The sequence below is a fragment of the Dendrobates tinctorius genome, unplaced genomic scaffold (genome assembly GCF_039654945.1).
Source record: "Dendrobates tinctorius isolate UK_male_01 unplaced genomic scaffold, ASM3965494v1 ptg000086l, whole genome shotgun sequence".
Lineage (NCBI taxonomy): Eukaryota > Metazoa > Chordata > Amphibia > Anura > Dendrobatidae > Dendrobates > Dendrobates tinctorius.
The window spans coordinates 29,202,864-29,226,001 of record NW_027361754.1 but is presented as its reverse complement, the minus strand read 5'-3'; the positions used below and the strand labels follow the sequence as shown (position 1 = coordinate 29,226,001).

The 23,138-nt window shown below is 44.0% G+C and overlaps 1 protein-coding gene across 1 annotated transcript in view; it reads left to right on the top strand.

Moving 5' to 3' along the window:
• The first annotated feature begins 790 nt into the window (after positions 1 to 790).
• Positions 791 to 23,138, top strand: part of FXYD6 (FXYD domain containing ion transport regulator 6) — a 155,483-nt gene continuing 133,135 nt past the window's right edge. Inside the window, exon 1 of the mRNA XM_073585668.1 lies at positions 791 to 1,039. The gene's annotated coding sequence lies outside the window, so the exon portion shown is untranslated. The remainder of the gene's footprint in view (positions 1,040 to 23,138) is intronic.

Below are 23,138 nucleotides of genomic sequence, written 5' to 3'. Positions count from 1 at the left end.
CAAAAAAATTAAATATTCAAAGGGGTTATCTAGGCTTGGGGCTTATAGAGTGACTGCAGACTTGTGACCCTCACAGTGCGCGCAGTGCATGCTGTCAGGATTCTCCAGTGCCGGTGATAGGCAAGGGTGGGAGTGTAACCGCAAGTATGCGGTTTCCATACGTGCAGTCATGTGCCGACTAGACGTGCATGGCTTTGCTCAATACAAGTGAATTGAGTGTGGCCAGGCACGTTTAGTTGGAATGTGACCAGAAGAATGCAAATAAGTCTGCAGGTGCTCTAGCTCCAAGCCTAGACTACCAGTTTAGACACTTTTCTCGTGCAGAGGCATGCATGACATATATAATGTATATAATGCACGTAATGGCGGTCCACCAGGTAATAAGGAAGAAATATTGAATCCTATTAGATCCACAGAGCATTGACCTGATGATTGCATCAACAGACATGACTATAGTTAAAGTGATGCACTAAATTAATAGACTCAGTTGAGCTCCATCTAATAAAAACAAACGTGAAATTATACACAACCTTCAAATGTGACAACTTGAATCATGCATTTCAATAGTACACACTTATTTAGCTTTCTTGTGAATGAGCAAGGGAAACTTTACCAGGGAGATTTCTTCAAGCCTGGAATCTATACACTGACAAGTAGAGCCATGGTGTGATAGTTATCATGGGACTGGTAGGAGGTGGAGTAAGAGCGCCTTGTGTCACAGAACACATCTCATCTTAATGAAAGGGTATAAAAAAATGAAAGCATAGACCCATAAGCCTTGTTCTCAGTGAGCCACAAGAAAGAAAAGGCAGAGTCCCACAACACACGCATATACACACCCTCCCATTGCTGGTCCATAAGGAAAGCTCTCCCTCCCTTATAGGATGTGCCATTAAGCTGCACAGCAGCCTCCATCTACCCTTATCAGCAGTGCTACACACACACAGGCAGGCAGCAACATACACACTGCTCTGACAGCACAGTCCAGAGACTATACCCACCTGCTGATCCCACCATCAGGGAACATCACTGCAACAAGGTAACCCCAAAAAATCAATGTGGTGCTGTGGATGTGTATATGCTTTAGAATGGTTAGCAGCAGTAGAGTGAGAGGCTTACAACCTGCACAATTAAAGATTAGTGAATGAGTGGCTGAATGAATGGTAGTGGCTCTGGAAGACCTTGGCTTGTGTGCTACCATTGGAACAAAAGATTCCTTGCAGTCTTCAATTCTGTGCAATCAGGTGGTATTTGGAGGAAGTAACCAAGACTAGAGAGTGTTACATTGTATTCTTCACTGGAAGCAAATATACAAAATCTAAATTAGATGTATTGTTTCCGCTCTATTCTCTCTCTCCTTCTCCTTTGTCCCCTCTCTTTGTCTTTTGTTTGCCCATTCACACAGGTGTTTGCACAATGAAATTATAGAGATTTGATGATTTAGTTAAAGAGGTTTGGTTTATCTGTAGTAAGCTTTTCATCTGTGCTTGGATGGAGAGGGTTGGAGGGGTGTTTATGCCAGTTCTTTGTGAACCCCCCACCCCACACCCTCCCTCCTTTTTTCCTAGTTAAATCCTAGAAATCCCTTTCTTCTTCATCTTGACTATGCTCCAGATTTCTGCAGATGACAATGTAGGGAATAGACAATAGCATAATGGAGCAAAGTTATTTGTATTTACCTTGTTTACTAATATTGATCACTTTGTAAACATTATCATTAGTTGGTATTAGGGTATTTTTATGCTACTGTTACATTTGAGTTTCATGCGCTTGGAAGTATTTAGGGCAAAATGGCAACTAAGATGTTAAAAAAAAGGAAGCAGAGCACAAGAAATCAACTTGCTATGATGCAATTTACTGTAAATGCACATTACCTTCCAATAACCCAATATAAATCCCATATGTGAGCCTGAATCAGCAGAGTGTAAAGTAGTAAACAAGTAGTGGAAATGCATACTAACATTTTCACCATTTTTTTTAAAAAAAACACATCTATTGTCTGGTAGGCTACAATGACTATATAAGAGATAATATATAGCAAGGAGGGATTGCTGTAGTCTGCTTTCTTGCTGGATTTCTTTTTCTAAAAGGACCATTGGTTATAGAATGAGATCACATCAGCACAGATAGACAGTGATGAATTCTGCACATGCGTGTAAACATTCACACGCTGGCTTCTCCTCCACATCCATTGCATAGAGAATACCCTACAGACAAGGACAGATTAATGATAATAACACATCCTTTTTTCCCAGAACTATTTCCTCCCATTTCATATACATTATGAGAATATTTTCATGAATGCTTTTTTTTTTTTTTTTTTTTTAAGAAATAGCACCTCTCTTTTTAACCATCTAAGTTACTTGTATTTTCTTTCCCCTGCAGCGCCCCAGACGGGGAAAACGGGGCACAATTTTTTTTTTCATATCACATTAATAGATATAAATAAGATGTGATCAATGGACTTATATATTACTGAGTATAGACATTAGATAGTGACACCAGGATTTATCAAAAATTGGATATTTATCAATCGAGCATGATACTGTATATTCTCTTAGGAGGAACTGGGACCAGAAGCAAGGGTGGACATGGGTGTAACTACAATAGGTGCAGGGCTCGAAATCGCACATGGGTCCTGGAGCCTAAAGGGCCCCTATAGCCTCTTTAACCTTTTGTGAAAAGACCAATAGTAATAAAGAGTTGCAATAATTGCGGGCTCCATTGGAACTTTTGCATTCGGGCCCATGAACTTCAAGTTATACCACTGGGGGCAGACATGGCATTGGTGCAACCTGTGCAGCTGCAAAGGGGTCCAAGAGGTAAGGGGGCAACTACCACCTCCAGGTAAGGGGGCAACTACCACCTCCAAAACAGGTGCATTATGATGAGCTATTGGACTGGAAAGGGCACATACCGTATAATGCTAGTGTACAGGGGCTCTTTTCTGTCTGTCCGCCAGTGACCAAAAGTATGAATTTTTACTAGCTGTCTTATAAGCATGGCCAAGAATGTTTGATAGACACGTACCTACATGTATCTTTAGAAATAATATTTACTGTATTTATTTTTTACTCATTTATATAGCTCCATTAATTCCACTGTGGCTCACAATCTAGATTTCCTATCAGTAGGTCTTTGGAGTGTGGGAAAAAACTGGAGAACACTCATGCAAACACAGGGAGAACATACAGACTCCTTTCAGATGTTGTTCTTGATGGGATCTGAATCCAGGACCCCACCACTGGAGTGCTAATCATTGAGCCACCGTGCTGCCTTAATATACAGCTCTGGAAAACATTAAGAGAGCACTACATTAAATCCTTGTCATGGCCAGCCCAATCTCCAGAACTGAACCCCACTGAGAAACCTCTGGAATGTAATCAAGAGGAAGATGGATAGTCACAAGCCATCAAACAAAGAACTCCTTAAATTTTTGTAGAAGGAGTGGCATAAGGTCACCCAAAAGCAGTGTGAAAGACTAGTGAATAGCATGCCAAGACGCATGACAACTGTGATTAAAAATCATGGTTATTCCACGAAATATTGATTTCTGAACTCTTCCTGAGTTAAAACATTAGTATTGTTGTTTCTAAATGATTATGAACTTGTTTTCTTTACATTATTTGTGGTCTGAAAGCACTGTTTTGTTTTTTTTTTAAATACAAAATTTATTGCTTGGTAATTCGAAGACATGTTGTCAGAAGTTTATAGACTAAAAGAGCAATTTACATTTTACTCAAAAATATACCTATAAAGAGAAAAATCAGACAAACTGAACATTTGCAAGTGGTCTCTTAATTTTTGCCAGAGCTGTTTATATAATTGTGGCATAAATGATGGGTTGTTATTATTATGGTTAACTTCTGTCAATAATCACTTTATTACCGTAGTTCTACAAAAGGATTAAGCAGTCAGCATCACCAACATGATTCGAAACTGGAAGCTACTGTGCAGTTGGACCAAATCTATTATTTTCTGTTATCAGCCTTTCCATGCAGGAGAAAAAAGGCTGACAGCAGTGCTTAAGTGATTGATAGTATTAACATATTATTATTTGAGACTTATATATCCTTTGCTGGAGAAAGTGTCGACTGAACAAGTATAACAATATAACCTTGTAAACTTGTATCTCCCGATCATGCATTTATATTTGGGTGTATATGTGAGTGATAAGCGATGCCAGGCACCTCTAACATCTCTCCATCATAAAGCAAAAAGAGATGATCGCTTGTGCTGAAATTTAAGGAGACGTTGTGGGACAGTTGCCATACATGAGATTATCAGCAATCCCGACAACATTTCTGTGTTCTGCATAGCCAGACATTTTTATCATATCTTCTATTTGCTAGATAAAAGGTAGGAAACATTCTTGTTGCAGCAGATTGGAAATCAGTGGTCAATTTTGAAAATAAGTTCACTGATTGTCTATTCACCTTGAACAAAGTAGATACATGGAGCAGCCATAACTGCTTAAAATTGTGTCGGCCCCCCGCACGATTCTGACGGACTGAGGCATGAACTGGAGGTGTCCGGCTCAAGATATCAGCAACAGATGCCTAAAATCTTATGCCTTCCTCGGTGAGACAACCATGGATCAGACTTGTTTTTTCTGCACATCCCACAGATGATTGATCGGATTAAGATACAGGGATCTCCAGTTGGAGACAAGTAAGCAGCATGATTTCAGTGTCCTTCATGAACTTTTTTGCAGCATGGCAGAGGTATTATCCTGCTTAAAGAAGAGCTGCTGTTGGGGGGTACTTGGTATGTTCAATATTAGGTAGGTGGTAAATGTCAAATCCACACAAATGTCAGGGCACAATGTTTCCAGCAGTACATTGCCAAAGCATTATACTGTATCCGCCGGCTTGTCATCTTCTCATAGTACATCCTGGTGCCATCTCTTTTATAGGTCATCGATGCACACGCAGTCGGCCTACCATATGGTGGCATAGATAATAAGATTCAGCAAACCAGGCCACCTTCTTCAATTTCCCCATAGTCAAGTTCTGATGCTCATGTGCCGTTTAGAGGCTTTCATTAGTGGACAGAGGGCTAAGGTTCCCCAAACACTTCAAAATTCCATGCTCTTTGTATTTCCCTCCTTTTCATCATGGGAAGTAGTGATTGTGCTACAGCAGCTCATTTGTCTCACTGGTCCAGACAGGTAAGACATACCCCATGTGCATGAACAAGACTTGGGCACCAGTTATCATTTAGCTTTTGGTGGGTACCATTGAGAGCCATGACAGCAGTTTCTCCCACCCATTAAGTAAAAAAAATGAAACTGGAACCTTCTCCAAGGTTGGGCAGTGAGTGCTCTGCCCACCCAGTTTGACAGACATAGTGGGCAGCTTCTATGATGGTCCTGCCAAATATCAGGACGGGTCAACCAGCAGGCAGTCTGATTGAACAAGCACTTGTCACCGGATATTGTATTCATTAGTAGGGATTTGTTGCCTTATTGTGGATTGACCACCAATATTAGACTTGGCTCATCACTGTTTATTTTGCCTTTTAAACCTTTTGATGTCCTTCTGGAATTGACCTATGGAATTACCTGATAACTCTTTATTTCCTAAAGTCACTGCCTGACCTCCTCGACTTGAACTTGATTATTTGATATTTTGTTCTAATTTTTAAATTGAACCATTCTCTCTGGTTTTGATCCATCTACATGTTATTTCCCCAACTTACTCCTTAGTAAGTCTGTCCTTGGATGTCCATTTGATTTGATGGAAGCCCTAAAAAATCTATTTACCCCTCTGTCTTGCTGGTCGTCCAGCCTCTCCGTCGCCCATCACACAACATCCTCTTTGACATTCTTCACTCTTTACCGGGTCTTCTGAAGTCACTGTAGGCTTCTTACTTCAATGATATCACAACGTTACGATGTGCATCACCCAAGGCTTAGTCAGAGCCTCTGGCGAAGCACGTACCAATGTCATGATGTCAGAAAATGCTCAAGACATCACAGCGTGTGCCATGACGTCAGAGGTCTTCTCAGTGCCTGAAGCCCTGGCACAGATTGAGAAAGGCTGAAAATGATGTCTTATGATGGTGGAAGAAAAGACCAGTCTGTGCGGAGGACCACACAGCAGATGTCGACAGTGGAACACATGAGTGTTACGTCTGTCTTAGGCAGCAAGCTCAAGATGGTTACTTTGGACAGACTTGGTGCAAGTCACGTCATTTGCTAGATTTCAGATGAACCCAGGCCTTCTCAATTTAACCCTTTTACAGGGTTCTGGACTTAATACAGGGTCCACTGGATTGCTTCCATGGAAAAGCTGATATCCAGAGGAGCATCCAGAGGCAAGAGAATAGTCGGGTAGTTGAGCCAGAACCAGGAGGATGGTGTAGGGACAAAGCACAAAGAATGAGAATAGTCGATAAGCAAGACGAGGTCAAAAATCAGGACTGTCCACTGGGAGAAAGCAAAGCAAGTTACATAGGAGCAAGTCAAAATATAACTGGCAGTGGTAAGAAGGATTTCAAGAGCCTAATAGCATGCAGCCCCATCCAAACCACACAGCAGTTAACATTATGTCTCCCAGTGTGGATGGGACAACAAGTCCCAGCTAAGACAAATCTAGAAATGATGCCCCGAGTCACCTGCAATGAAAGCACAGCGCCGCCTGGCAACAGAAACAGGGGCAGGAAGCGCAGGCTCTGACACATATCACAATTATAGGCTAGGTGAGTGTACATTGTTTTAAGCCTTTCCTCAGTCTTTTACGAAAAACAGCTCTTTTGCTGAATTTGCATGAAGCGAATTGCAATTTGAATTTAGAAGATTCTAATTTTAAAAAATAAAATAAAATTCGCTCATCTCTAGATGATCTTGTGTTTATAATGGAATGTCAAGCGAAAACGTCTTAACAAATAGACAGGTGTCTTACAGATGGAGGAGTGGGCATGTTGTTATGGGGTTTATATTTATTGTTATATTTATTTTTATTTATTTTACCCCAGCAGGCAGTAGGCTTATAGGTTACATATCGAGAATGAAGACCATACGCTGTGCCTACAGAATTAGAAAAGAGATGTGTTTTATCTCGGATAAGAGGGGTGTGCCTGAAGACTGTACTAGAAGACCGCGCATCTGATCTTCCCCCTCCCTTTGGGAACTTTCAGTGTTTTTTTTGATAGCAGATGTTTGCTCCATCCTCCACCCACCACCTCCATTCCAGTTCTCTTTGTATCCACCCCACCCCCTCTTCGTCTTTTTAATTTTTCGTCTCATTTATGGCATCAGGCACAGACTATTGATGATGATCCTTTACCTATTACAAGAAACCATGTAATTCAGATATTCCATAGGAAATAACAAAGTGGGCATCGTTTGCTCCTCTATGTATCACATTGTGATACCTCCAGTGGATATATGAATTATGACCATGAGATATTTAGTCAGTGCTTTTTTGGGGGGTTGTCCAGTTTGTATAACTGGTATTTTGATGATGAGCTGTCTTCATTTTCCTGCAAAGCTGAAATAAATTGACCATCCCTCTAACCAAAGTCCTTGCTCTTTACAGCGGATCAGCCGGCGACTTCTCTCTGACATTCATATGGCCCTAAGGGGGTAGTCCAGGACTTTGCTATTGATGTCCTATTTTTGGAACAGCTGATCAATATCAGATTGGTGCGAGCGTGACACTTGGCACCCCACCAGTCAGCTGTTTGCTGGTCTTGCGGTGTCTGGAGGAAAAGTGTGTATGGATCTGGGACACCCCACAGCTCCCACTGTCCTAGAGGAGTGAGGGTGATGTCAGTTGCAATGGTAGAAAACGACCACTGCTTAGTGAAGTACATTGCATGCATCTGTCTGTCGCGCTAACTTATGTACAATATATAAATGTTTCAGGATCTTAAAACTCTACATTGAGATAAACTATGGACCATGGGGACTAGATTGTCTTTAGATTTTGCCTCTAAAACTCTTTTGAAGGACCTCCAGCCAACCTCTCCTTATCCTGAGACTGCTAAGGACAGAAGCCAATAATTGAAATGAAAATAAATTGCAGATAAAATACATTTTAGTCTTGTTTTACTTTTAAGGTGTCTATAAATATAAGGTCTATAAATATAAGGTGAGCTGAACATATTGATTTTGGTGGTAATTTATGTTTATGCAAGTCACTCAGCTCTTCCACAACTGATGATGTCAGAGAAAAAAAAGGGATTGGGCATGTTGAGCTTCATCACGTTCAATCCCTTGTTTTATGGAAAAAAAAGCCACCAGAAGAAGAAATGCATATATATTTGTATCACATCTGCATGTGTATTGGGTTGAGGGTGATTATTTTTTTTAACAACCTGTGGCTTGATCTCGAGCCATGACGACTTGATGGATGAAAGATCTTTAGGGAGGAAATAGCTCACCACTCCAATATTGTTCAGGATACACTGGAGAGTTGATGAATGGGTGCCAATTCCTGCTGGTGAAGCTCGGCTATTGTAAAATGGAAGACGAAAAAAGTATTTTCCGGAACTTCCATACATAAATTAAAAACAGGAGGATTCATCATGAGGATATGGATCCTCCTTTTTTAAATGAATTTCTAATAAAAAGATGCATTTTACTGATGGAAGTGCCGGAAAATCTTTTTTACTTCTTTGATCTGTAAGAAGATCAATTTTGTGCAAGCATAGATAGGTCCACCAGGGTTATCTCCGCCATTATGTTAATAGTGTCAAGCCATCGGGTTGCTGGTCTCCCTCTTTGCCTAGTTCTTTCTATTCTTCCGACATGATGCCCTTCTCCAGTGATCGCTCTCTTCGTATGATGTATCCAAAGTAGGCAAGTCATAGCTTGGTGATCTTTGCTTTGAGTGACATGTCTTGTTTGATTTGTTCCAAAATTGATTTGCTTCTTCTTTTTGCCAACCATGGTGTATTGATAACCTCCTTCTCCATCACCATATTTCGAAGGCGTTGATTCTCGCCAATTAGGAGAGTAATGAGGAGGAATAATTTTTTGGTTGAATGAGCATTTAGATGACAGCTATCAATGGTGTGAGGTGTGAGTGCCTGTTCAAAGCAGTAAAAACTGGTTTGAATCACTGACTGGTAACCAACTTACGATTTTACTTAAAAAAATGCTTTGTCCCAATTAATTTGCACAGCACTGTAGGTTGAGGTCTACGGTGAAGGCTAGAGTTTGGGAAAGGGTTAGGGCTAGGGCTATGTTCAGGGATAAGGTTAGCGATAGGAATCGAGTTAGAGAGAGGGCTAAAAAATGAAAAGCAAAAAGTATAAAAATGAATATTTTCAACATATTATGTTGGTTCTTAGTAAAAAAAAAGATTATTATTATTTATTATTATAGCGCCATTTATTCCATGGCGCTTTACATGTGAGGAGGGGTATACATAATACATACAAGTACAGTAATCTTAAACAATACAAGTCACGACTGGTACAGGATGAGAGAGGACCCTGCCCGCGAGGGCTCACAATCTACAAGGGATGGGTGAGGATACAGTAGGCGAGGGTAGAGCTGGTCGTGCAGGGGTTTGGTGAATCGGTGGTTACTGCAGGTTGTAGGTTTGTCGGAAGAGGTAGGTCTTCAGGTTCTTTTTGAAGGTTTCCGTGGTAGGCAAGAGTCTGATATGTTGTGGTAGAGAGTTCCAGAGAAGGGGGGGTTTCGTGGGAGAAGTCGTGTATGCGATTGTGGGAAAAAGAGATAAGAGGGGAGTACAGAAGGAGATCTTGTGAGGATCGGAGGTTTCGTGCAGGTAAGTACCGGGAGACGAGGTCACAGATGTATGGAGGACTCAGGTTGTGGATGACTTTGTATGTCATGGTTAGGGTTTTGAACTGGAGTCTTTGGGTAATGGGGAGCCAATGCAGGGACTGACAGAGAGGAGAGGCCGGGGAATAGTGGGGGGACAGGTTAATTAGTCGGGCAGCAGAGTTTAGAATAGATTGGAGGGGTGTGAGAGTGTTAGAGGGGAGGCCACAGAGCAGGAGGTTGCAGTAGTCAAGGCGGGAGAAGATTAGGGCATGGACTATTGGTTTTTCAGATTCTTGGTTGAGGAATGTACGGATCCGTGAAATATTCTTGAGTTGAAGTCGGCAGGAAGTGGAAAGGGCTTGGATATGTAGTTTGCAAGAGAGATCAGTGTCAAGGATAACCCCAAGGCAGCGAGCTTGTGGGACTGGCGAGAGTGGGCACCCGTTTACTTTAATGGACAGGTCCGTTGGGGGGGTCACGTGAGATGGGGGAAAGATGATTAATTCTGTTTTGTCCATATTAAGTTTTAGAAATCTAGCGGAGAAGAAGGATGAAATAGCAGACAGACATTGAGGGATTCCGTTTAGTAGGGAGGTGATATCTGGTCCAGAGATGTAGATCTGTGTGTCATCAGCATAGAGGTGATACTGAAAGCCATGAGATTCTATGAGCTGTCCGAGGCCGAAGGCGTAAATGGAGAAGAGCAGGGGCCCTAGGACTGAACCTTGCGGGACTCCGATGGATAGGGGGTGCGGTGAGGAGGTGGTGTGCGAGTGGGAGACGCTGAATGTCCGGTCTGTTAGGTATGACAAAATCCAAGATAGAGCCAAGTCTGTGATACCAAGAGATGAGAGGGTCTGTAGTAATAGGGAATGGTCCACTGTGTCAAAGGCAGAGGACAGGTCCAGGAGGAGGAGGACAGAGTAGTGTTGCTTGGCCTTGGCGGCTAGTAGGTCATTGGTGACCTTAGTTAGGGCAGTTTCAGTGGAGTGGTGTGGCCGGAAGCCAGATTGTAATTGGTCAAGGAGGGAGCAAGAAGAGAGGTGGGAGGACAGTTCAAGATGGAAGTGTTGTTATAGTAGTTTTGAGGCATAGGGGAGAAGTGATATAGGGCGATAGCTAGAGGATGGGTCAAGAGAGGGCTTTTTGAGGATAGGTGTGATTGAGGCATGTTTAAAGCTTGAGGGGAAAACACCAGTTGTTAATGATAGGTTGAAGAGGTGGGTTAGGATTGGGATGAAGAATGTGGTGAGTTTTGGGATGAAGTGGGATGGGATTGGATCAAGTGCACAGGTAGTGAGATGTGATCTTGAGAGTAGAGTGGAGATTCGATCTTCTGTAATGGTGGAGAAGTTGGTTTTGGAGGAGGATGGCAGGGCAATTAGGAGGAAGGGCACTGGGGGTTGTTGACCAAGATTGTCTCTGATGTTATCAATCTTCTTGAAAAATGAGGCAAAAGGTACTGTTACACTTAGCGATGCACCAGCGATCCCGACCAGCAATATGACGCAGTCAGGATCGCTGGTGCATCGCTAAGTGGTCGCTAGTGAGCTGCCAGACAGGCAGATCTCACCAGCGACATAGCAGGGGTTGCTACTTACCTGTAAGACGAGGCGATCCTGACGTCCTCCCGCCCGCGTCCACGTGTCGCTTGTCTCCACAGCAGGAAGCCCAGCAGGAAGCTGACGACGAGAAACGGTCCAGGACGTTCTAGCGCGATCAGCGATAACCAGCGGGGGAGCGGTAAGTATCAGACATAGCGATATCGCTAGCAATATCGCTATAACGTCACAAAAACCAGTGACATTATAGCGATATTGCTAGCGATATCGCTTAGTGTGACAGGCCCTAAATTCTTTAGCTGAGATGAGTGGGGAGGGAGGAGGTGCTGGGTGTGGAGGAGAGAATTGAAGGTGTTGAATAACTGTTTAGGGTTGTGAGACAGGGAGGATATGAGAGATGAGAAGTAGGTTTGTTTTGCTGCAGCGAGTGTGGCCTTGAAAGTAGTGAGGGACTGTTTGAATGCGATAAAGTCAAGATGACAACAGTTTCAAAGGGCAAATTGTAATTAAACCAATGTTTTCTTTAATTACAATATGTATATTTGAGAGATAAGAGGCTCAATAATGGACTAGTGGAAAAAACATTAATGGTCCTTGGGTTAAGGGGTACAACATATCTGCCTGCTCTGGGCGCTGGCAATCCATGGTAATACGATGGTTATATCTATATTTCTCCACACAACTGGGTCCTCAAGCATGGTCTACAAGAAGATATTTTTACCATGAAGACTAAATTTATAAAACTGAATGTTGCCTTTAATATCATGCAGAAGAAGAAAATTGTATTACAGTCACTGGCACTTTGTGGTTACAGAGCATATCTCCAGGGCCTCGGAAATTACACAGACCCATTTTGTTCCAAGTTACAGGGAGATATCTGATATACAGTATGGTAGCAGTAAAAGCAAAAAAATCACATCAGCTCAGCTTTATTACTCCAGGCTAAATAAACTAAATCAACCCAGTCATACTGGCATGCCCCGTGCAGTCTATGAAGCTGGTGTGCTATTTCTAGAGCCATCAAATGGTCACAGTAGGTCAGACCGATCAATAATGTTGCAGAGACGCTATGTAAAAACTGCCAGTAAGTGATGTCAGTGACATGCACACAGGTTATAATAAACATCTCCGATACCAAAGTCTGATATAAGCCACCACATCTCACCAGTATATGTGCCCCAGTCCAGGGAGGATGCTGTCCGTGTGGCTTAAGGATAATCAGCCAAGTGTTCAAATGTTCCCATTTGTTGCCTCATGAAAACAATCAGTCAACAAACAAGCAAAATCTCTTTTGTCGACTGATCATTATGATTATTTTGTGTAAAGGGATGTGGCACCAAGAGAGTCAAAAAACAAGAACAAACTATCAGTTGCACAAATCCCCTTCCAATCATTGCTATGTGAAAATTATCTATAACGAGCAATGATCAACTGTAAAAGAGTGTGACATAAAGGATGATAATCTCCAGTGCAGTGTGGCAGTTGTACATGAGGACTGCAATCTGCTGCTCTCTACTGTCCAAATGGGACCCTGCAAAACTGACTAGAAAAGGAACAGTTTCAAGAGGAATGAGTTTGGATGGAGCACCTGGTCAGGTGACTTTAATGACACAGTTCCCTTGTATAAAAGGCCAGTGTGCCATCTGGTGACATAGTTCCCTGGTATAAAATTCCAGTGTTCCAAAACATGAGTGCCTAGAGAAGGTACAGTCAAGACATGTTTTGAGGAAGACGCTGATGCCGAGGTGCCAGGCTGTGGCATTAAGTATGAACCAATGGATTAGAAGCAAAACCCAGGCTGTGCCAGACAAACTCCGGAATCCAGACAACGCCAAGAAAGACCTGAAGACCAAACCTGCATTAGTCAAGACCTGGAGCCCAGACTACGCCAGACAAGATCCGAGGCCCAGCCCTTATACCACCGGGTACGATAGACATCCGCCGTTGGTAAAGCACCAAAGATCCGCGAGGAAACTCTGCTCAAGAGTGGATGCCTGCGGTGGTGAATGGGAGGCGCGAGTGAGCAAGGCCGTTGCTTCAAGCACTGACATATGGTACAGGGATTGGCCTGGGCTAGTATAACAGACAGGGCAGGGACTGGTTGAAGCAAAGGAGGTCCAATGAGCCTTGTTAGACTTGGTCAAGAGTACTTGTGGCCTAGCGGAAAAAACGGAGACCCCCGCTAGGGCCTGTGTTAGAGGAAGGAACATTACAGTGACTCTCATAACACTGGGATTATTACCCCTGTTAGAAAGTTATAAGATTATATATCAAGACACTGTTGTAATAGAGTGAACCTGAGGATGCGTTGTATATCTGATATTGTATTTTTCACTCTGTAATTACTCTGCTTTTCACTATTCACCATTGCTATACAGTGGGGGAAATAAGTATTTGATCCCTTGCTGATTTTGTAAGTTTGCCCACTGACAAAGACATGAACAGTCTATAATTTTAAGGGTAGGTTAATTTTAACACTGAGAGATAGAATATCAGAAATAAAATCCAGAAAATCACATTGTATAAATGATAGAAATTTATTTGCATTTTTCAATGAGGAATAAGTATTTGATTCCTCTGGCAAACAAGACTTAATACTTGGTGGCAAAACCCTTGTTGGCATTCACAGCAGTCAGACTTTTTTTTAGAGTTGATGATGAGGTTTGCGCACATATCAGGAGGAATGTTGGTCCACTCCTCTCTGCAGATCATCACTAAATCATTAAGATTTTGAGGCTGTCGCTTGGCAACTCAGAGCTTCATCTCCCTCCATAAGTTTTCTATGGGATTAAGGCCTGGAGACTGGCTAGGTCACTCCATGACCTTAATGTGCTTCTTTTTGAGCCACACCCTTGTTGCCTTGGCTGTATGTTTTGGGTCATTGTCTTGCTGGAAGACCCAGCCACGACCCATTTTTAATGTCCTGGCACAGGGAAGGAGGTCGTCACTCAGGATTTTACGGTACATGGCTCCATCCATTCTCCCATTGATGCAGTGAAGTAATCCTGTGCCCTTAGCAGAGAAACACCCAAAAAGCATAATACTTCCATCTCTATGCTTGACAGCGGGAACAGTGTTCTTTGAGTCATAGGCAGCATTTCTCTTCCTCCAAACATGGCGAGTTGAGTTAATGCCAAACAGATCAATTTTTGTCTCATCTGACCACAGCACCTTCTCCCAATCACTCACAGAATCACTTCAGACGGGCCTGCACATGTGCCTTCTTGAGCAGGGGAACCTTGAGGGCACTTCAGGATTTTAAACCTTTACAGAGTAATGTGTTACCAATGGTTTTCTTCGTGACTGTGGTCCCAGCTGCCTTGAGATCATTAACAAGCTCCCCCGTGTAATTTTAGACTGATCTCTCACCTTTCTAAAGATCAAGGATACCCCATAAGGTGAGATTTTGCATGGTGCCTCAGATCGATGGTGATTGTCAGTCATTTTGTATTTCTTATAATTAAAGGTATTTTGGGGGCGCTAGTACTAAAGGAGAAATATCCGCTGCAAGACAAAAGAACACACCACTATGTTGTAAATTGAAATACAAATAATATTAAAATATGTCTGCGCTGAATAATTCACATAAATCCAAAAACCACCCTAGTAATAGGGCTATCGAACAGTGCACTGCGACAATGAATTGCAAGTGAATAGATAAATGAATAAGAAATAAAAATCAAGAATATTCCATAAGCATGTGTGTTCTAAAAATACCGCAATCCCAAAAATCACCCCAATAGAGGCTTTTGAAACAACACCATGCAAGAATAAATTGCATAAATTGCAACTAAATAGATATATAAAATAGGAATGTGCAATTGGCATATATGTTCTAGGAAGACTGTGGAGGAGATATATATATACAGTGGGGAAAAAAGTATTTAGTCAGTCAGCAATAGTGCAAGTTCCACCGCTTAAAAAGATGAGAGGCGTCTGTAATTTACATCATAGGTAGACCTCAACTATGGGAGACAAACTGAGAAAAAAAAATCCAGAAAATCACATTGTCTGTTTTTTTTTTCATTTTATTTGCATATTATGGTGGAAAATAAGTATTTGGTCAGAAACAAGCAATCAAGATTTCTGGCTCTCACAGACCTGTAACTTCTTCTTTAAGAGTCTCCTCTTTCCTCCACTCATTACCTGTAGTAATGGCACCTGTTTAAACTTGTTATCAGTATAAAAAGACACCTGTGCACACCCTCAAACAGTCTGACTCTAAACTCCACTATGGTGAAGACCAAAGAGCTGTCAAAGGACACCAGAAACAAAATTGTAGCCCTGCACCAGGCTGGGAAGACTGAATCTGCAATAGCCAACCAGCTTGGAGTGAAGAAATCAACTGTGGGAGCAATAATTAGAAAATGGAAGACATACAAGACCACTGATAATCTCCCTCGATCTGGTGCTCCACGCAAAATCCCACCCCGTGGAGTCAGAATGATCACAAGAACAGTGAGCAAAAACCCCAGAACCACGCGGGGGGACCTAGTGAATGAACTGCAGAGAGCTGGGACCAATGTAATAAGGCCTACCATAAGTAACACACTACGCCACCATGGACTCAGATCCTGCAGTGCCAGACGTGTCCCACTGCTTAAGCCTGTACATGTCCGGGCCCGTCTGAAGTTTGCTAGAGAGCATTTGGATGATCCAGAGGAGTTTTGGGAGAATGTCCTATGGTCTGATGAAACCAAACTGGAACTGTTTGGTAGAAACGCAACTTGTCGTGTTTGGAGGAAAAAGAATGCTGAGTTGCATCCATCAAACACCATACGTACTGTAAAGCATGGTGGTGGAAACATCATGCTTTGGGGCTGTTTCTCTGCAAAGGGGCCAGGACGACTGATCCGGGTACATGAAAGAATGAATGGGGCCATGTATCGTGAGATTTTGAGTGCAAACCTCCTTCCATCAGCAAGGGCATTGAAGATGAAACGTGGCTGGGTCTTTCAACATGACAATGATCCAAAGCACACCGCCAGGGCAACGAAGGAGTGGCTTCGTAAGAAGCATTTCAAGGTCCTGGAGTGGCCTAGCCAGTCTCCAGATCTCAACCCTATAGAAAACCTTTGGAGGGAGTTGAAAGTCCGTGTTGCCAAGCGATAAGCCAAAAACATCACTGCTCTAGAGGAGATCTGCATGGAGGAATGGGCCAACATACCAACAACAGTGTGTGGCAACCTTGTGAAGACTTACAGAAAACGTTTGACCTCTGTCATTGCCAACAAAGGATATATCACAAAGTATTGAGATGAAATTTTGTTTCTGACCAAATACTTATTTTCCACCATAATATGCAAATAAAATGAAAAAAAAACCAGACAATGTGATTTTCTGGATTTTTTTTTCTCAGTTTGTCTCCCATAGTTGAGGTCTACCTATGATGTAAATTACAGACGCCTCTCATCTTTTTAAGTGGTGGAACTTGCACTATTGCTGACTGACTAAATACTTTTTTTCCCCACTGTATATGTATACCTTAGATGCGGTCAATAGAGCATTCGGAACCACGCGGTAGGGCCCGGGGTGTAGCAATTACATATAAGCTAATAGAATTAGAGCTCCATCGCTGCGATGATGTTGAAATACTGTGCTTCGCACATGCAGTATTCAAGAAGAGAGTGACCGTACGTTTTCTTTCAACAGTTGGGTGATCTGTCCTGGCCGGTGACAGTTTCTCGGTTACTCACTGCTCCCTCGGTGCGCCGGCGTTTGTTCACAGCGCGGTGCCGTCGGCTGCAGGGAAGCTCTAGGACCTTCGTGACGTCACAAGTCACGTGGTTGAATCCAGCGAGTAGTACGGACCAAATCCTTCCTACCGGTTTCAGAAGGACACGGCTTCCTTCATCAGGGATGGTCCATCATAGGAATAGTCCTCTTTTAAACCTACGGTTCTAATTTCGGTATATTAACCCATTAAGCGCTGCTCTTATTGCTAATTAAACGCAAAAAGTTCAACTTCAGAATTAAGTCCCCTTGGTATTAGGGAATCCAGATTAAAAATCCATTGACTTTCAGCACGGGACATTTTCTTGATGAAATTCCCTCTCCTACTGTCTTTCCAGACAATTTGTAGCCCGGTGATAGTAATCCCTGCAGTGGATCCCGTATGATAGTCAGCAAAATGCTTTGATAATGGGTGTCCATTAAACTTGCGTCTTATATTTCTTAGATGTTCATTTATCCGTACGCTCAATTGGCGTTAAGTCCTCCCCACATATAATTTTCCGCATGGGCATTTTAATGCATAAATTACCCCTGCTGTATTACATGAATTGTGGTCTCGAATAACAAACTCAGTGTTAACTCGAGGTGTTGTCAGCGCCAGAGATAATCCAGAGAGTCGTCATGGACAAGTACCTGAGAGCTCTACCGCCAGCCCTGAGGAAGTGGGTAAGGCTGGTTTCACACTTGCGTTTTTTTCGCGGTATTTTAGCGCTAAAAAACGCATGCGTTTTTTTTCCCTATACTTTGCATGGGATGCGCTTATGTGCGCATACACATGCGTTTGTATGCGGTTTTCCGCGCATGCGTTTTTTTGCGGTATGCGCTCGGGCGCACAAAATGCATCCTGTTGCATTTTTTGGGCGTCCGACTTGCCTCAAAAAAACGCATGCGCACGCAATGCGTTTTTTTACAGCAAGACACCCATTATAAGTCTATGGGTGCGCATATGTGCGCATTGGCATGCTTATGTATGCGTTTTTTTGCGCATGCGTTTTTTTTTTTACCATTAGTTGGACAATGGAATTTAGGGGTTTGGGTTAGAGTTAGGGTTAGTTAAGGGGGTTTAGGGCTAGGGTTAGGGTTAGCTAGGGTTTAGGGTTAGGGTTAGGGTAAGTATGGTTTGGTTAAGGGTTAGGGTTAGGGTCAGGGTTAGGGTTAGGGTTAGTATGGTTTGGTTAAGGGTTAGGGTCAGGGTTAGGGTTAGGGTTAGGGTCAGGGTTAGGGTTAGGGTTAGGGTCAGGGTCAGGGTCAGGGTTAGGGTCAGGGTTAGGGTTAGGGTCAGGGTTAGGGTTAGGGTTAGTAAAGTCATGGTTTGGGTTAGTGTGAGGGGCCACCTAATGTTGGAAAAAACGCAAACGCGGTAAAAACGCACTAAAAACGCATACAAACGCATAAAAACGCTGCGTTTTTTTCATGCATGCTCATAAAAATGCTTGAAAAAAACGCAGCATTTGTATGCGTTTGTATGCGTTTTTTCAATGCGTTTTTTTGCGGGAAAAACGCGCTGCAAAAAAAAGCAAGTGTGAAATTAGCCTTAGCCATGGAAATCCTACGATGGCAGATCAACTGGTGGATCTGGTTGAACGTTACTCCGTGGCGGAAGGACTCCGAGACGACGCTACCCCACCTCGTTCTTCATCTCCACGGGGAACCGGTAAGACTGTTCCAGGGAGTAGGGGAGATGGAAAAATCCCTAAGACAGTGGGGGAGGAAAACGGGACTGCCCGCACTGCGAGGCCGAGAGTAACGAACTATGGTCTAAGCAAGGGGCCCGTTAGGTGTTTCCGCTGCCAAGAGATGGGACATATTGCTGCGAACTGTCCGGTCACCACTGAACCCATGCAGTGCGATGTCACAGACTCTAAAAACCGCATGTCTATGGTTGCACGGGTAGTGAGTGTGAATGCCGGTCAAAAGGATGTGGAAAAACATTTGTGTGATTTAACTGTTGATGGCAAAAATGTGGTGGCATTGTTAGACTCGGGAAGTGTGGTGACTCTGGTGAAGGCCAGTCTGGTGTCAGCCCCGACTGGACCATCAGACAAATTTTCTGTAACGTGTGTGCATGGAGACACCTGTTCGTACCTCACCACGGTCATATGCATTACTACTTCCTATGGGTCTGTGCAACATAAAGTGGGACTCGTCCCGGCGTTATTGCATGATGTTATCCTGGGCCGGGATTTTCCCCACTTCTGGCAATTGTGGGAGAATCAGTTGATGCCCTCGGGTAATAGTGTACATGATTCTTCTCCCAGGGCGCGTGTGGGTCCCGAACCCCTGGAAGAGTCTGCGGGAAATGACCTGCAGTTCCCGTTTTCAGTCATGGCGGGTGATACGGAGGAGACCGGGGAAGAGGAGGAGGCCGACAGCCGTCCACCTCCCCGTTTGCCGGATTTAGAAGTTCAGAAAGATGACTTCCAAAGCGAGCAAATAAAGGATCCTACCCTTTCTCAGGCTAGGACAAATGTAAAAGTGATAAATGGGGTACCCGTAGAACCTGGCTCTAGGCTGGCATATCAGATAGAGAAAAAGGGGGAAGATACGGTGCAACTATTAGTCGTGCCAAAACCCTATCGGCGGCAGGTGCTGGACCTGGCCCACGGACATGTGATGGGAGGTCACCTGGGAGTCCAGAAAACCACCGAAAGGATATTACACTGTTTTGTTTGGCCAGGCATGCATCACGATATTCGTGTATATTGTGAGTCTTGTCCTGACTGCCAAGCCTCTGCACCTAAGCCCCGGTTCTGTAGCCCTTTGGTACCCCTACCTATTATTGAAGTCCCGTTTGAGAGGATTGGGATGGATTTAGTTGGGCCCCTTCCACGGTCTGCACGTGGACACCAACATATCCTTGTCATCTTGGATTATGCCACTCGTTACCCGGAGGCCATCCCTTTGCGTAACACGGCCACCAAGACGATGGCCAAGGAACTGGTGCATGTGCTTAGTCGGGTCGGTATACCAAAACAGATACTCACCGACCAGGGGACCCCCTTTATGTCCAGGGTAATAAAGGAGCTCTGCCGATTGTTACAAATCGAACCGTTACGCACATCCGTGTATCACCCTCAAACAGACGGGTTGGTCGAACGGTTCAATAAAACTCTGAAGCAGATGCAGAGAAAGGTGATAGACAAGGATGGGAAGAACTGGGACTATTTACTTCCGTATTTGCTTTTTGCCATCAGGGAAGTACCCCAGTCTTCCACGGGATTCTCGCCTTTCGAGTTATTGTACGCCCGATGTCCTCGCGGACTGTTAGACGTTGCAAAAGAAACCCGGGAGGGTCAGGTCACTCCGTTTAAAACAGTGATAGATCACGTCACACAAATGCAGGACCGTATTGCGGCTGTTATGCCTATCGTCAAAGAACACATGATACAGGCTCAAGGAGCCCAAAAAGAATCTATGATAGGGGCGCCAAGATCCGTACGTTTGCACCCGGAGATAGGGTGTTGATCCTGGTCCCCACGGTGGACAGTAAGTTCCTGGCAAAGTGGCAGGGCCCCTTTGAGATTAAGGAAAGAGTTGGTGAAGTAAACTACAAAGTATACCAGGAAGGTAAACGGAAACCTGAACAGATTTATCATGTAAATCTGATAAAACTCTGGAAAGATCGGTCTGCCTTGTCAGCGGAGCTGGCCCGTCCTGTCTGCTCGCATACCGTACCGGAGGTACGGGTTGCAGAGACTCTCTGGGAGCGGCAAAAAACTGAGGTCAGGCAGTTTCTACTTCACAACCAAAAGTTTTTCTCAGAAAAACCCGGGCAGACTACGCTAATGAAACATGACATCGTAACGGAACCTGGTGTCACAGTTCACGTAAAGCCCTACCGAATCCCGGAAGCGCGCCGTGAAGCCGTTTCCCGAGAAGTGAAGGCAATGTTAGAGTTAGGTGTCATTGAGGAATCGCACAGTGCTTGGTCCAGCCCGATTGTGCTAATTCTTAAACCGGACGGCACCATCCGGTTCTGCAATGACTTCAGGAAACTGAATGCGGTCTCAAAATTTGATGCCTACCCTATGCCCCGGGTCGACGAGTTAATAGATCGGTTAGGAAAAGCCCGGTATATTACGACCCTAGACCTAACAAAGGGGTATTGGCAGATCCCTCTGGCGGAGGCTGCCAGAGAAAAGACGGCATTTGCTACCCCAGAAGGTCTGTTTCAGTATGTGTATGTGCCGTTTGGACTGCACGGAGCACCGGCGACCTTCCAGAGACTGATGGATCGAGTCCTGAGGCCACATAGGCAGTACGCTTCGGTCTATTTGGACGACATTGTCATTTACAGCTTGGACTGGGAGACTCACCTCCAGAAAGTACAAGCTGTGATTGACGACCTGTGGGAGGCAGGTCTAACCGCGAACGCCAAGAAATGTCACATCGGGCTAGAAGAAGCCCGGTATTTGGGGTATGTAATTGGGAGGGGTGTTGTAAACCCCAGGTTGATAAGATTCAGGCGGTTCAGGACTGGCCACAACCTGTCAACAAGAAGCAGGTGCAAGCCTTCCTGGGGATCGCGGGCTATTATCGCCGGTTCATACCCAATTTTGCAGCCATCGCTACCCCCCTGACGGATCTTACAAAAGGGAAAGACTCCGTCACGATTAAATGGAGTTTACTGGCTGAAGAAGCCTTCCATGGCCTAAAACGGGCACTTTGCTCTCAGCCCGTACTGGTGACTCCGGACTTCTGCAGCGAGTTTGTGGTACAAACGGATGCCTCTGATACCGGTATCGGGGCCGTACTCTCACAAGTGAGGGACGGAGTGGAACACCCAGTCCTCTATCTCAGCAGGAAGCTGAATAAACACGAGCAAAGGTATGCAGTCATAGAAAAAGAGTGCCTCGCCATTAAGTGGGCTCTAGAGGCCCTCCAATATTACCTGGTGGGCCGAAAGTTCAGGCTGATCACTGACCATGCCCCTCTCAAGTGGATGCACTTGAACAAGGAACGGAATAGCCGGGTGACCCGGTGGTTCCTTGCCCTGCGGGCCTACACTTTTACGGTGGAGCACCGCCCAGGGGTACAGATGGGAAATGCAGATGCCCTGTCCCGAGTGCACTGTTTGGCGGGTGTCATTGCTCGACCGGAGTGGTCTGAGCAGAGGGGGTGGATATGTGAGAATCATGTGGGAATAGTGGATGAGGGCAGGTATATCTCGCCCAGATTCCTTTCCTATGTGGCCTAGTCTGGTCAGTATCGCACCTGCTTGCTAATGAATAATGGGAGGTGGATATAAAAGGATGCCAGGTGGTTGTGTGAGTGTCTCAGCCTGGGAACACAGAGAGCCTGTCTGTGTGAGAGACACACGTGAGTGAAAGCAGTGCCCACTGCAACTGTGGTTTGGCTGGACGGGAGAAGCCCGCCAGTTGGTAGTTAGGTTGTCCATTGTTTAGTTAGTGCCGGACAGGCAAGGTTTTGTTTTATGTTTTATTTCCTTTTGCATTGCTTTCACCGTTAATAAACCTGACCTAGGGTCAGTTACACCCGAATCCCAGCTCTGCGCCTGAGTTTCATGCTGAACGCACGTGACCTTTGACCCCAGCAAAGCCGATCCCGGAGTGTTTTATCACATTATGTAATTTATTCTTGCATGGTGTTGTTTCAAAAGCCTCTATTGGGGTGATTTTTGGGATTGCGGTATTTTTGAACACACATGCTTCTGGAATATTCTTGATTTTTATTTCTTATGCATTTATCTATTCACTTGCAATTCATTGTTGCAGTGCACTGTTCGATAGCACTATTACTAGGGTGGTTTTTGAATTTATGAGAATTATTCAGCGCAGACATATTTTAATATTATTTTGTATTTCTTCCATTTTCTTACTATTGCACCAACAGTTGTCTCCTCACCCAGCATCTTACTTATGGTTTTGTAGCCCATTCCAGCTTTGTGCAGGTGTATGATCATGTCTCTGACATCCTTATAAAGCTTTTTGGTCTTGCCCATGTTGTAGAGGTTAGAGTCTGACTGATTAATTGAGTCTGTGGACAGGAGTCTTTTATAAAGGTGACTATGTAAGACAGCTGTCTTTAATGCAGGTAATGAGTTGATTAGGAGCGTCTAAATGGTCTGTAGGAGCAAGAAC